Genomic DNA, 14,460 nt, shown 5'->3' with positions numbered 1-14,460 from the left:
GCCCCAAAAACTTGGTGCTCAATACCATGGTCTAAACATAATTTCACAACATCGCTCAACTAACCAGCAAGTGTACTGGGTCGTCAAAGTAATAAACCTTACGTGAGTAAGGGTCGATCCAACAGAGATTGTTGGTATGAAGCAAGCTATGGTCATCTCGTAAATCTCAGTCAGGCGGATAATAAATGGTGAGAGAGTTTTTGAGTATTAATAATAAATAAACTTAAAAAAAGATAGAAATACTTATGTAAATCATTGCTGGGAATTTCAGATAGGCGTATGAAGATGCTGTGCTCCTTCTGAATCTCTGCTTTTCTACTGCCTTCATCCAATCCTTCTTACTCCTTTCCATGGCAAGCTGTATGTAGGGCATCTCTATTGTCAATGGCTACATCCCATCCTCTCAGTGAAAAAGGTCCAAATGCTCTATCACGGCACGGCTAATCATCTGTCGATTCTTGATCATGTTGGAATAGAATCTCTTGATTCTTTTGCGTTTGTCATCACGCCCAACAATCGCGAGTTTGAAGCTCGTCACAGTCATTCAATCCCTGAATCCTACTCGGAATACCAAAGACAAGGTTTAGACTTTTCGGATTCTCATGAATGCCTGATAAACCACTATTTTATGGTTTATATTATATTTAATTGAGTGGTTTTATCAAGCTTTTCACCCACTTATTCATATGATTTGCATGATTGTACAATTCCTTCCTGGTTTAGTTCTATGATTGAAAACATGCTTCTTTGGTCTTAATTTAGCTAATCTTAATCCTCTCCTATTACCATTCGATGCCTTGATCTGTGTGTTAAGTGTTTCAGGCTTCATAGGGTAAGAATGGCTTAGAGAATAAAGAAGAAGCGTGCAAAAATGGAAGGAACACAAGGAATTGAGGAGATGACCAGTGAGAAGTCACGCAGTCGCATGGCTCACGTGACCGCGTGAAATGGAAGAAATCAGAGTGATGCGATCGCGTGCCTGACGCGACCGCACGGATTGGAAGCCGCACGAACGACGTGAATGCGTGGATGACGTGCACGCGTGATACGAAAAACGCTGAGTGACGCGATCGTGTGGACGACGCGGACGCGTGACGTCCGCGATCTGCAGAATTACAAAAGTCACTGGCAGAGATTCTGGGCCGGATTTTAACCCAGTTTTCGGCCCAGAAACACAGATTAAAGTCAGGGAACATGCAGAGACTCATCATGTAACACCCTAACTATCAAAATGTCACGCTTCCGGCTGCGCCACTCTGATAGCTCGAGTATTACCATGACTCTTATAATATTTAAGACTAAAATATGAGCCTGTTTAAAACTTAAAACCGCATAACACTTCGATAACTCTTTTTCGTGAAAATCTAAACATACATGTACATACAATTCAGATACAACCTTAAGATATATATATATAAAGATAAAGGTGAGGAAAGAAATAATAGCTACGGTGAAACAAAAAGACCGAATAAACAGAAAAAAATAAACATAACTCTCCTGAAGCTTTGTCTTCCATATCCTGAAAAGGAATAACCTGTAGGGGAGTGAGAACGTCGTCCTCGCTTGTTCTCACTATAGGATTACAGAATTTGCTATAACAAGATACGTAAAGATATGATCATTCTTAGAGTTCAGTGATCATTGCTCGTCTTATGAGTCTTTCCAAAAACCATAAGTTCACATTCAAAATCCAGAAAATTCCTTTTTGAAGACTTGCTAAATCTCTCAAATATTCTAAAACAAAACCTTTTTCCTTAAAGAATATGTCTGAAAACTTTTTCCTAGACCGTAACCATGAAAGCAGTTACCTACGCGGTATAAATGATCATCCCGTTCCAAGCATAGGTTCATTAAGTCTATGCTGAACTGATCAGATACTTTATACAGAACTAGGACTCAATATACCAATCACGGCCTCAAGCCCATCCAATCCAACACGGCCCCCGGCCCAAACAGCTAGATCAGCAACCAACTCTTCACAAACCAATCAATTCAAACACAATCACAATTAATGTGGTTCAAGCACAATCAAGAGCAATTACAACAAGTATAACAGTTAGCAGTTAACATAAGTATTCACATAGGCAAACCAAAAACAATATACACACCCAGACAATATCACATAGATGCAAATGATGAATGCCTGTCCTACTGGCTGTGATATCACATTGTCGGTTCAATTGCCAACCCGACACATTCCCATGGGAATGTTGCCTTTCGGTCACGTATAAATGGGAACCCTCTGGGATAACGTGCCAGCCACACGGTCCAGGATGTCAGTGCCTGCACACTCCTATGATCCGAAAGGATGTGAGCGGATACTTTGCCTCCGACCTCACATCTACACGTAAGCGGGATTAACCACCGTCCTTACGCGGGCGCCACAACCTCAACAAGTGGGATTAACCACCGTCCTTGCCAGGCGTAAACAACTTATCAACAATCTCGTCAATTATCAAATCTCTCAGCATAAGCGGGACGAACCCGGCCCTTACGCCTACCAAACAATAACTCATCAATCTTGATGATATCTATGATCAATCAGGCTCAAAATCTTAATTCAAAATCATTCTTGGCCCATTTACTTTTAAGTAACAAACGTAGTCAAATCACAGCTAGCCAAGAATCACTTTTCAAAACGGAGCCACTTTCCACATCTTTCCAACACTTCCAAAGATCTCAAAACCATGCCAAGTTCAAAATCTCTTTGAAAGACTCAAAATCATTAATTTCTAAATCAAGATTTGGTCGTAAGATTCCTCAGTGGAGTCTCAAGACTTCAGGGGAGAATAACCTAACTCATTTCTTAAATTCCTTGAAAACCTCCGAAACTTTAACTTCTTGAGTTGAATAAATAGAATAGGGTTTAAACCCAAAACCAAATCGTGTTTCCAATTATTCCGAACCAATTTCAAAACCAACCAAACTTAAGCCAAAACCAAATCATTTTTAAACCGAAAACCAATTTCAGTTTCATTCTTAAATCTGTTTCCAAGGGCTCGGGAAGTGTTTCTTTTAATAAATCAAAGTTCCAGAAAATACTTCAAGCTCTTCCTAAATGTCGTAAAGTGAAATAGATTAATTGAAAACCACGTTTATTTTAAACCCATTAAAATCCCCTCCAAAATCTGTTTACGTAAATCAAATTCCAAAACATAAAAATTTCATATTTAAATTGATTTTTAAGGCATAATTCCTTTCTTAATAATTACATCCAAAATATAGAGATTTTCTTACTAAGGCAAGTTCAAACATAATTTATTTCTCAAACATTTAAGTCAAAGAATAATTCATTCTTTTCCAAAATAACAATTTCAATCAAAATCTCAGATTTTCTAGAAATTTCGGCAGCATCTCCCCTAAAACTTGGACTTTGCCACCTTTTTCGGGTCCCAACAAAACCAATCATCAATCCTTTCTGACAGGTCCAAGACTAAATCAGTTTCCAATAAAACAAAACTCAACTTTCAAATTATCAAAAATCATTCAAATCAACCAATCTAGAAATCTCCAATTTATCAAAATCAGACATTGTTACAATCAAACAAGCACCCATATTTATTCAAGATAAAACCAGACAATTCATAAGACTCACAAAACCACCAGAAATACATTTTATACACCATATCTATTTATAACAACTTCCGCTTTAAAATGAATCAGTTTGTATAAAAATCTCCTACCTTGGCTCGTCGAATACATGAACCAAACGCGTCACAGGAAAGCCTTTCGTCTCGGCCCGAAACCAACAACTAACATCCCAGCTCTGCTTATTTTTTCAATAGCAGAAACAGCCTCAACGCCACGTATATAAGCTCGGATACTAATTCCTAACACATCAATACCGCGAAAAATCTCAAAACTCAAAACTGAAAGCTAAAGGCGAAGGTTCCGAGATAGAGACACTTACAGAAATAAAAGGAACGGCACAGCAGTCACAGCAACACCTATGCGACACGCAATCATCAGGACCCAACCTACGTTACCAAACCTCAAGGTCTTTAACCAAACATAACCAAACACTAAAGCGGGGGTTTTCAAAACACAATTACTTACCAAACTAAGAAAACGAAACAGTGGCGATAGCTGAGCCGGTTTGCCGGCAGCCCCAGCAACCACCTCGAGTGGCGGCGGTGACCAGATCTCTGGCAACGGTAATTAAAACCAATCATACAATAACAATGAAGCTTCTGGAAATCCAAAGGAAACGAAGACCAACTTAAATCCTTACCGGCAGAATTTTTCGGCGGTGGCGGCGAGGTTTTCCGGCGGCAAGGCATGGCGGCGTGATTGGTTTCTCCTCCGGCAGCGGCCTCTTCCCAGGTTCTCTCTCTCTTTGCGGATCTACTCAACGGTGATAGACCAGAGGTGGTGGCGGTGGCACACGCAGTAATGACGGCACAGGTGGTGACTGGTGCAACGGCGACGGCTGAAGGCAGCTCCTCCAGCTCGCGTCTCCGGCAGCAATAACTCCCTTTCCTTACAGGGCCCTCTCCCTCAGCTCCGATCCCTGTTAGCAACTCGCGGCGGCGACAGGGGCAAGGATCGACGGCAACGACTTCAATGGGAATGACGAGCAAGGACGGTGGCGAAGAAGACCCTGACGACGACGTTGGTGCGGCCACATGGAATGGCGACGCCTTCCTCTCCTCGTGGCTCTCGATGGTGCGGGCTCATCCCTTCACCGGCGCTCTCCTTCCCTCTCGGATCTCCTCCATCCCTTGCCAACAGCGGCGGCGGCAGCGACGAGGTGTGGGTCAATGGCGAGGCGCGAGCTCGTGGCTCCATGGATGGCGCCACAAAGCAGCTCGATGGCGAGCTCCAGGGCGGCGGATTGACGGCGGCGAGGCCTCCCCTACCTTCCTTCTTTTGTTCTCCTCTACTCCCTCTCAGAACTCTCTTTCTTTCTTTGTTTCTTTCTTTCTTGGCAGCTATTGCTGCTGTGTGTTGCAGCTGGGTTTGGGGGGCTGAGTGGGGTTGAAAGAGAACCAGGTCGGGTAACGGCTTACTGGGTTAAGGTTTATTTATTTTGAAAATTAAGGTTAGGGGTAATTTGGTAATTTCACATAAAATTGGGAATGATATAATAATCGAAACCCAAATTAAATTCAACACTAATTGTATATAGAAAATACTATTTGCTCATCAATTTCACAAATTATTTTCAATAAAATGTCCAAATCAGATAATTAGAAATAATATAATTAAATCCTTTATTTTCCCAAAATAGTAGTATCAATATTTTAAAATATTAATTATTTAGTCCAAATCATATAAAAATCCTTATTATTTCACAACTACCAATTTTACAATTTAAATATATAAAATAACTCAATAATTATAAAATTAGATAAAATCTTAATTTAAATAGCCCAAACTCATTATTTTTAGATTTCTAGAACTTTAAGTTGTAAATAGAAAAATACTCCATAAGTATAGAGTTTGGATAAAAACCTTAATTTATTTCAAATCCAATTAATCAAAACTACCTTTAGTTACCTTCAATAAGATAATTTATGAAATTAAAAATATAAATAAATATATGATTTGAAATTAGTTTAAAATAGGACTTCTCAAAAGTCTTGGGTCTTACACATCAGGCTTTTGATAATTCACAATTTTAGATCTTAGATGTAGTTTTTAGAGAGAGAGGTTCTCTCCTCTCTCTTAGGATTTAGGATTAGGATTTCTATTAGGATTAGGATTGTTTCTTCATACCAGGTTCAATGATTTATGTTTCTCTTCTATTTTTGTTTACTCTGAAGCTTTTATTTGTGTTTGGTATAATTTGAGGTATTTCAGATTTATATGTTATAGATGCATTGGCTTTATCCAATTTATTTTCATTCAAGTAGATTTTATTCCCTTTTGGCTTTAGTTGATTAATTGGTAACTCTTAAGTTATCAAACTCATTGTTGACTGAAAATTGGAATTCTTCAAGAATTAATTCGAGATCCAATAATTCTAACTTTTCCCAAGGAAAGACTCGAATTTGAGGATTCGAATTAATTCATCCACTTAACTTACCTTCATAGTTAGAGCTTAACAAAGTGGGAGAAAAATCCAATTCTCATCACAATTGATAAGGATAACTAGGATAGGACTTCTAATTTCTCATATCTTGCCAAGAGTTTATTTTACAGTCATTTATTTATTTTACTTGTCATTTATTTTATTTGTTCCTCATTCTCAAAACCCCCAATTTACAAACTCATAACCAATAATAAGAACATACCTCCCTGAAATTCCTTGAGAAGACGACCCGAGGTTTAAATATTTCGGTTATCAATTTATTTAGGGGTTTGTTACTTGTGACAACCAAAATGTTTGTAAGAAAGGACTTTTGTTGGTCTGGAAGCTATACTTGCAACGGAAATTTATTCTGAATTCTAGACCACACAAAAATTCTCTCTTCAAAATGGTGCCGTTGCCGGAGAATTGCAAACGTGTGCCTTATTATTGGTTATTGTAAATATTTTTCAAAAAAAAATATTTTTCTTTTACTTGTTTATTTGTTTTCTCTCTTCCTTCTTATTTCTGATATCTATTATGAATTCTCACCCCTCTCGCTTTGAGTTTGGTTCTAATTTTGTTGCAAGGAATGGAAGCTATAACAGGACTATGTATCAAGGTCTAAGCAATCAAAGATGGATGGAGCCACAAGGATCTGATCACCCCTTTAGGCAACAACATCATCCTAGATATCATGGACAAAGACCATTCTACAATGCATACCCAACTGATAGATATGGTGGACCGCCTTGTAGCTATCAACAAGCCCCACCCTGTGCTCAGAGACCATCCTTTCAACACAACCTCAACCCACCATACTCACAAGCTTCTTTTCACCATTCTCTATCGCATGATCCTTATCCACCCTAACGCCAATCCAACTACTCCCAAGAACAACCACACCCCTATGCACCATGTCCATATCCATCAAGCCAAGAATCACAGGTTCGCCTCGAAGAATCAGTAAAAGAATTTAATGCAACCCCCCTTCATCAACTGGAGCAAGCAATAAATCAATTATCTTCCAGACGTTCAGGCACTCAACAGACTCCCATGGCTTCATGTGGAGAATCTAACGAAGAATGTATTGTGAAGAAGACACAAGAAACTCCAGTGGACAGCATAGAGCATAACTTCGTACTGGAACAAATAGAGGAAGCTGTCATTGTAGAAGAAGAAGAGTTGGTTAAAGATTTAGGAGATGCCAAACCGCCACCTGAATCTAGAGTTGTGGAGAATTCTGCCAAGAATGCTACAATTGATGCTAAGGAGGATAGTGCGCAGCCTCCAATGTAGATATCTTATGAAGAACTGGACGGGATAACCCAAGAAGCAAGTTTCCTTGATGACAATGATCACGAGTCGAGTTCTCTCAGTAATGCACTTACATCCGCAAGTGAATTCTTCGAGACAAAAGAATCTTCCCTAAGTGAATATGAAGATGATGCAGAGGTTGACTTTTCTCAACCTTCTAATTATTACTCAAGTGATGAGGAAGATATGGAAGACTTTGACCAGGACATGGCTGGAATGGAAAAGGTTTGCATAGACGTGGAGAAATTCACTGAAGAACACAAGGGAGTAGAGCTTGCATAACTACTAAAAACACCGATCCCAAGGCCACTACCAACCAACACAGACTTCAAGTGGGTAAAATCCTTGACTCTTATCTTTACTTTTCCACTTGAATATGGTTTGCTTGAAACAGATGGCCAACTTAGAGCTTTTTGCGGCTTTAAGAGTAAAAGGAAATTGACTCGCACCCAGAGTTGGTATGCAAGATTCAATAAGGTTTCACACTTCAATTTGAGGTACAAGGATTGGTGTCAAGCTCAATTGCAAGGATCTCGGAAGCTGATTGGTCACTGCAGTGCAAATTTAGACTACTCACCACCCGGCTGGAAAAATGCAGATCAAGACAAAGATGGGTGTAAAAGTAGAGTTTGGGATCCTGGAATCCATTCTGACTCTCAACACCCCGGGACCCTGGAAACCTGTTTGAAACTGCTCAAAGGTTTTATGTGCCTTGTTTGGGACCCCGGAGGATGCTGGCACTCCAAGCACTGGTGGAGATTTCAGGATGAGTTCAAGCACAAGCCACCATGACAAGAAGCTCGCCAAATGTCCAACTTAAGAACTTTAACTAAAAGTTCTGGGTGGGAGACAACCCACCATGGTATGATCGTTCTCTTTTTAGTTTTAATTTTAGTCTGTTTTTGAGTTTTGATTGAACCTGAAATTTTGCATAACATTCATTGCATCTGCATTTGCATCTTATTCGGAAAAAAAATCGCACGCGACGCGACAGCGTTGCTGACGCGTCCGCGTCACTAGTACGTTGGGAAGAAAAGAATTGAACAGAGGGTCACACGAGAGCGTGGCTGGAGGCGCGCCTTTAGCATAATTTGACCCCACGCGACCGCGTCACTCATGCAACCGCGTCATGTGGGAACTTTGGCCTCCCACGCGACCATGTCACCCACGCAGCCGCGTGCCATGAAAATCGACGTGAAAAGGGTGCATAGCCGAAAGTTATGCTGGACTGGTGCTGGACTGGTGCTGAAAGCACAACCTTACCATGCGGAAGCATGGCTCACACATCTGCGTCATATCCCCATATTGGCCACTCACGCGATCGCATCGACCACGCGATCGCGTCACCCAAAATTTGGCAAAATAAGATTTTGAACAGAGAGTTGTGCAAGCGCGAGGCTGCCCTCGCGCCAGTAGCATAAAACGTGTCACGCGACTGCGTGACCGACGCGTCCGCGTCGATGAACTTCAAATGCATGTCACGCGACCGCGTGCCCCACGCGTCCGCGTCGCTTGCGCCGCCCAGCTTATCCTAATTTGCCAAATATCTTATCTTTTCTTCCCCAATCCTAATTTTTCCCTCCCTCCTTTCTTACTCACTTCTATCCCTTCTCATTCTTCTTATCTTTCATTTTATTTATTTGCATATTTCATTCAATGTATTTTAATTTAGTGCATATTTTTCTTTTCTTTTCTAAATTTATTATTTTTTCTTTGGTGTTGATTTTCATATTTAACTGTTACATCTTTTCTGGTATAATTTTTAGTGACTTGTTTTACAATGTTGGGTGATGCTATTTTTCTGTCAATGTCAATCTTTTATGATACCTGTATTCCTTTTGCATTGACATGAACTTACATTGTCTTTCATTACCCACTCTCTTCCCAATTATTGTACATTTTGTACCACTGGCATGCCATGGCTTCTATTGTTTTCTCACGTACATGTTGAAGCTTCCATGTAAATGAGACCATTATCATTTGGCATTAACCCATCCATACTTCATTTATTTTCTTATCTTTATTTCTGGGTTATTTTTCTTCCCTTTTTCTTTCTGGATGGCCACCCGGAGGGGAACCGGAAGACGTTTACATGGGGAGACAAGACAAGTCCATCTGCACAATCATTGGAGAGAAGCATTAGTTGGAACAACCCATCCACCTGCACATCTTAGCATGCACCGAGGACGGTGCAATCTTTAAGTGTGGGGAGGTCGATACCGATCTCCATGGGTTAGCTATTTTCTTCTTTTCAACACCATTGTTTTATTTTCTTTGTTTATTCATTATTACATTTGCATATTTGATTTTATGCATTTAGTCACTACTTGGTTGAAGTAATATTTTCTTTTTCAAGAAATTTTTATAGTGTTTCACTAATTTAAATTGAAAATTTTATGTTAAACTTGTTTTGAAGTTGTATTTGGAACATGGTTTTTGAGCCAAAGAACACACAACCTGTGAGATTTTGAGCTTAATTGTATGGTTATATTATTTAACCATAAAATTTTATTCTTGTGTGTTTTTCTTCTCTATGATTGTAATCTTTATTTTGTTCCATTCTATATGTCCAATATTTAGTGTATTTACATGTTTGCATATGATTGAGGCCATTATTTGATTTTAGCTCATTTATCCCAAATAAGCCTAGCCTTTACATCACCCTTGTTAGCCACCTTGAGCCTTTTAACCCCCTTCTGTTCTATAACCACATCACTAGCCTTAAGCAGAAAAACAAAAGTAAAAATCTCAAATTGAATCTTTGGTTAGCTTAAGATAGAGATTATGGAAAATCCATGTGTATTGATAAGTTATGTTTTAGACAAAAATAAATCAATAAATAAGTAAGTGAATAAGGGGATAAAATTACCCCAATGTTAAGCTTTAATAAAGATCAATGCACATGTGATAAAAGTAAAGAAATATAAAAAATTTTGGTACATGAGTATAAGAATTATACAAAAGTGGGAATTATGGGTAGCTAGGCATGATTTTAGAAGTTATATAGAATGTATGTATGTTAGGTGATAGCTCAGGTTACTCAAAGATTCAATTTATAGATCACTTAGCCATACATATATCCTCACCCTTGCCTTGACCCTATTACAACCTTGAAAAGACCTCATGATGTGTGCATTGGTACATTAAATATTTGTTGATTGGTTAGATGAAGAACAATATTTAGAAAGCATGACTAGGGAAGAGTAGAGTGATTAATCCTAGACACTTGAGAGTTAGAATGATATACACCACCAAGTAAGGGTTCAGCGCTTAATTCTATGTCCCCTGGTTTCATGAGCTATCTTCTTCTTGCAAGTTATTTGTATTGTATTTTGTGATTTGAATTAGTGAAATCCAGTTCATATTTATTCTTGAAAGATTTATTTACTTTTTCACCAAGTAGGTAGAATCATTTTAGCATGTAGTTGCATTCACATTCATAGGTTGCATTGCATGAGTCTTGCATTTTCCCTACTCATTTATTTGGTCTCCTTAAGTTTCGCATGAGGACATGCTAATGTTTAAGTGTGGGGAGGTTGATAAACCATTATTTTATGGTTTATATTGTATTTAATTGAGTGGTTTTATCAAGCTTTTCACCCACTTATTCATATGATTTGCATGATTGTACAATTCCTTCCTAGTTTAGTTCTATGATTGAAAACATGCTTTTTTGGTCTTAATTTAGCTAATCTTAATCCTCTCCTATTACCATTTGATGCCTTGATCTATGTGTTAAGTGTTTCAGGCTTCATAGGGCAGGAATGGCTTAGAGAATAAAGAGGAAGCGTGCAAAAATAGAAGGAACACAAGGAATTGAAGAGATAACCAGCGAGAAGTCATGCAGTCGCATGGCTCACGCGACCACGTGAAATGGAAGAAATCAGAGTGACGCGATCGCGTGCCTGACGCGACCGCACGGATTGGAAACTACACGAACGACGCGAATGCGTGGACGACGCGCACGCGTGATACGAAAAATGCTGAGTGACGCGATCGTGTGGATGACGCGGACGCGTGACGTGCGTGATCTGCAGAATTACAAAAGTCACTGGCAGAGATTCTCGGCCGGATTTCAACCCAGTTTTCAGCCCAGAAACACATATTAAAGCCAGGGAACATGCAGAGACTCATCAGGCTTTTGATAATTCACAATTTTAGATCTTAGATGTAGTTTTTAGAGAGAGAGGTTCTCTCCTCTCTCTTATGATTTAGGGTTAGGATTTCTATTAGGATTAGGATTGTTTCTTCATATCAGGTTCAATAATTTATGTTTCTCTTCTACTTTTATTTACTCTGATATTTTTATTTGTGTTTGATTGATGTTGCCCAATTGGCTGATGATATTGTCCATGTTAGAATTGACATTTTTATTTAATATAATTTGAGGTATTTCAGATTTATATGTTATAGATGCTTTGGATTTATCCAATTTATTTTCATTCAAGTAGATTTTATTCCCTTTTGGCTTTGGTTGATTAATTGGTAACTCTTGAGTTATCAAACTCATTGTTGACTGAAAATTAGAATTCTTCAAGACTCAAATTTGAGGATTCGAATTAATTCATCCACTTAACTTACCTTCATAGTTAGAGGTTAACAAAGTGGGAGAAAAATCCAATTCTCATCACAATTGATAAGGATAACTATGATAGGACTTCTAATTTCTCATATCTTGCCAAGAGTTTATTTTACAGTCATTTATTTATTTTACTTGTCATTTATTTTATTTGTTCCTCATTCTCAAAACCCCCAATTTACAAACTCATAACCAATAATAAGAATATACCTCCCTGCAATTCCTTGAGAAGACGACCCGAGGTTTAAATACTTCGGTTATCAATTTATTTAGGGGTTTGTTACTTGTGACAACCAAAACGTTTGTAAGAAAGGACTTTTGTTGGTCTAGAAGCTATACTTGCAATGGGAATTTATTCCGAATTCTAGACCACGCAAAATTTCTCTCTTCAATGCCGCCATCAGTTCTAGCTTATATCACGAAGACTCTGATCTCACGGAATGGAAGGCTCGGTTGTCAGGCGAGGGCAACCATGCGTCGTGCATCAGGAATCCAAGAGATACACACTCTAGATTTCGCTTGTAGAACGGAAGTGGTTGTCAGGCACGCGTTCATAGGGACGGATGATGATGAGTGTCACAGATCATCACATCCATCAGGTTGAAGTACGAATGGTATCTTAGAACAGGAATAAATCGAATTGAATAGAAAATAGTAGTAATTGCATTAAAACTTGAGGTACAGCAGAGCTCCACACCCTTAATCTATGGTGTGTAGAAACTCCACCATTGAAAATACATAAGTGATGAAGGTTCAGGCATGGCCGAATGGCCAGCCCCCAAAACGTGATCACAGGATCAAAAATACAATCTAGGATGAAAATACAATAGTAAAAGGTCCTATTTATACTAAACTAGCTACTATGGTTTACAGAAATAAGTAATTGATGCAGAAATCCACTTCCGAGGCCCACTTGGTGTGTGCTTAGGCTGAGCTTGAGCTTTACACGAGCTGAGGCTTCTATTGGAGTTGAACGCCAAGTTGTAACGTGTTTTTGGCGTTCAACTCTGGTTCATGACGTGTTTCTGGCGTTTGACTCCAAAATGCAGCATGGAACTGGCGTTGAGCGCCAGTTTACGTCGTCTAATCTCAAATAAAGTATAAACTATTATATATTGATGGAAAGATCTAGATGTCTACTTTCCAATGCCGTTGAGAACGCGCCATTTGGAGTTTTGTAGCTCCAGAAAATTCATTTCGAGTGCAGGGAGATCAGAATCCAACAGCATCAACAGTCCTTTGTCAGCCTTTTATCAAAGTTTTGCTCAGGTCCCTCAATTTGTGCCAGAAAATACCTGAAATCACAAAAAAAACACACAAACTCATAGTAAAGTCCAGAAATGTGAACTTAGCATAAAAACTAATGAAAACATCCCTAAAAGTAGCTAGATTATACTAAAAACTATCTAAAAACAATGCCAAAAAGCGTATAAATTATCCGTTCATCACAGCACCAAACTTAAATTGTTGCTTGTCCCCAAGCAACTGGAAATCAATTAGGATAAAAAGAAGAGAATATACTATAATTCCTAAAATATCAATGAATATTAAATCTAATTAGATGAGCGGGACTTGTAGCTTTTTGCTTCTGAACAGTTTTGGCATCTCACTTTCTCCTTTGAAGTTTAGAATGATTGGTATCTATAGGAACTTAGAATTTCAGATGGTGTTATTGATTCTCCTAGTTAAGTTTGTTGATTCTTGAACACAGCTACTTTTATGAGTCTTGGCCGTGGCCCTAAGAACTTTGTTTTCCAGTACTACCACCAGATACATAAATGCCACAGGCACATGATTGGGTGAACCTTTTCAGATTGTGACTCAACTTTGCTAAAGTCCCCAGTTAGAGGTGTCCAGAGCTCTTAAGCACACTCTTTTTGCTTTGCATCATGACTTTAACCACTCAGTCTCAAGCTTTTCACTTGGACCTGCATGCCACAAGCACATGGTTAGGGACAGCTTGATTTAGCCGCTTAGGCTTGGATTTTATTTCCTTGGTCCCTCCTATCCATTAATGCTCAAAGCCTTGGATCGTTTTTACCCTTGCCTTTTGGTTTTAAGGGTTATTGGCTTTTTCTTCTTGCTTTTTCTTTTTCTTTCTATTTGTTTTGCGCCATTTCTTTTTTTTTCGCAAGCTTTTTCTTTTTCACTGCTTTTTCTTGCTTCAAGAATCAATTTTATGATTTTTCAGATTATCATTAGCATTTCTCTTTATTCATCATTCTTTCAAGAGCCAACAATTTTAACATTCATAAACAACAAGATCAAAAATATGCACTATTCAAGCATTCATTCAGAAAACAAAAACTATTATCATCACATCAATATAATTAAACTAAATTCAAGGATAATTTTGAAATTCATGTACTTCTTGTTCTTTTGAATTAGAAACATTTTTCATTTAAGAGAGGTGAAGGATTTATGGAATTATTCATAGCCTTAAGACATAGTTACTACATACTAATGATCATGAAGTAGAGACACAAAACATAGATAAACACAATATTAAAAACCGAAAACAGAAAGAAATAAAGAACAAGGAATGAATCCACCT

At 38.5% G+C, this 14,460-nt stretch overlaps 1 long non-coding RNA gene across 1 annotated transcript; it reads right to left on the bottom strand.

Annotated features, from left to right (window-relative positions):
• Positions 1-1,448: 1,448 nt before the first annotated feature.
• Positions 1,449-4,158, bottom strand: LOC107469739 (uncharacterized). Its single transcript, XR_001588232.3, has 4 exons — positions 4,057-4,158; positions 3,911-3,977; positions 3,684-3,830; positions 1,449-1,534 (listed from the first exon to the last, which is right to left on the bottom strand). It is a non-coding gene; the product is annotated as an uncharacterized LOC107469739 (long non-coding RNA).
• Positions 4,159-14,460: the final 10,302 nt, after the last annotated feature.

This window comes from Arachis duranensis, chromosome 10 (genome assembly GCF_000817695.3).
Source record: "Arachis duranensis cultivar V14167 chromosome 10, aradu.V14167.gnm2.J7QH, whole genome shotgun sequence".
NCBI classification, from domain to species: Eukaryota; Viridiplantae; Streptophyta; class Magnoliopsida; order Fabales; family Fabaceae; genus Arachis; species Arachis duranensis.
Note: the sequence above shows the minus strand (reverse complement) of the source record. Positions and strands in the feature narration are given on the sequence as shown.